Below are 1,150 nucleotides of genomic sequence, written 5' to 3'. Positions count from 1 at the left end.
TCTATAAAAGTAATCTATGTCATTTTATAAGCAAAATGCCCCAAATTTACACAGCTGAGCTTCTCTAATGAGAGTACTTTCTGGTTTTATTTCACCTTATATCTTTAGTTTAAACAAGCGCTTTAATATGTTACCTTCATCTTTATAAATTTTTATGGCAAGTTTTTACTTTTTGCTGACCTTTTCCACACCATTCAATCAAACAGAGAAAAAGGAAAAAGACATTTAAAAAAAGAAAAGGAAATGATAAACAATGTTGTTTAGTAATTTTCTGATTAACTTCCTTAAATATTGCATTTAAGGATCAGACTGATGTAAAAGTCATTGGTTGCACTAGGCGCCCTTTTCGGCACATTGAAAAGTGTATTGAATTTAAACTTTTTAGCAGTAAACCTGTTCTCCCTCCATTCTGAATCTCTATTATTTTGTGTGAGAAAGCAAAAATAGCTTTTCAAACACAAGTAACCAAAAGTGTTTGCAATGTTTTGTCTAATGTCATTAGAGCAGATTAGGATGGAAAAATATAACCGTGATTTGTTCAGCAAAAACATTGGATGCATTTAGGGTGGGGTGGGAATGAGATAATTGTGTTTAGAGGGATTTTTGGCAGGATTTCAGCACTGAACAATCCTCTCTGTCTGATTCAGGGAGCAGCAGTTTGATGTTTTACTGAATCCATTGCCAAGTCCTGCTTTGCAGCACGCACTGTGGCCATAATGAGAGGCGTAGAGATGTAGCTACACGAATTAGCCAGCAGAGGTCACATATGGGCAGAGCTTATGTTTGAGACACACCCGTTTTTCTGTCTGTGTTATATGTGCTGTGTGCTGATGCAAAAGGTGACAAGGCTTATTATCTGAGGCAGCACATGCAAGCATCAGAGTGTGAAGTGCACAGTTAATAATGTGCAAGGGTATGTAAGACGATAAAGGACTTTTTTTTATCATTGCAGTTCACTTGAGATGTTTGTACCTGCTTGTAATACTACTGATTGTTTATCTTGCCACCTTTAATTAAGCTGTGACTATGTTCAGCCCTGTGCGAGGGATCTTATAATGTAGATAGTAATTTGCATCTCTCAAGGTCAGACAGCAAACGTGTGGAGTATCTGTGCAGCGTGAGGATTAATTACAGTTTTCTGAAAATTTCT

Source organism: Pundamilia nyererei, unplaced genomic scaffold, assembly GCF_000239375.1.
Source record: "Pundamilia nyererei isolate P.nyererei 1_Seehausen unplaced genomic scaffold, PunNye1.0 scaffold00034, whole genome shotgun sequence".
Taxonomy (NCBI): Eukaryota; Metazoa; Chordata; class Actinopteri; order Cichliformes; family Cichlidae; genus Pundamilia; species Pundamilia nyererei.
The sequence above is the reverse complement of the archived record's forward strand: the minus strand, read 5'-3'. Positions refer to the sequence as shown.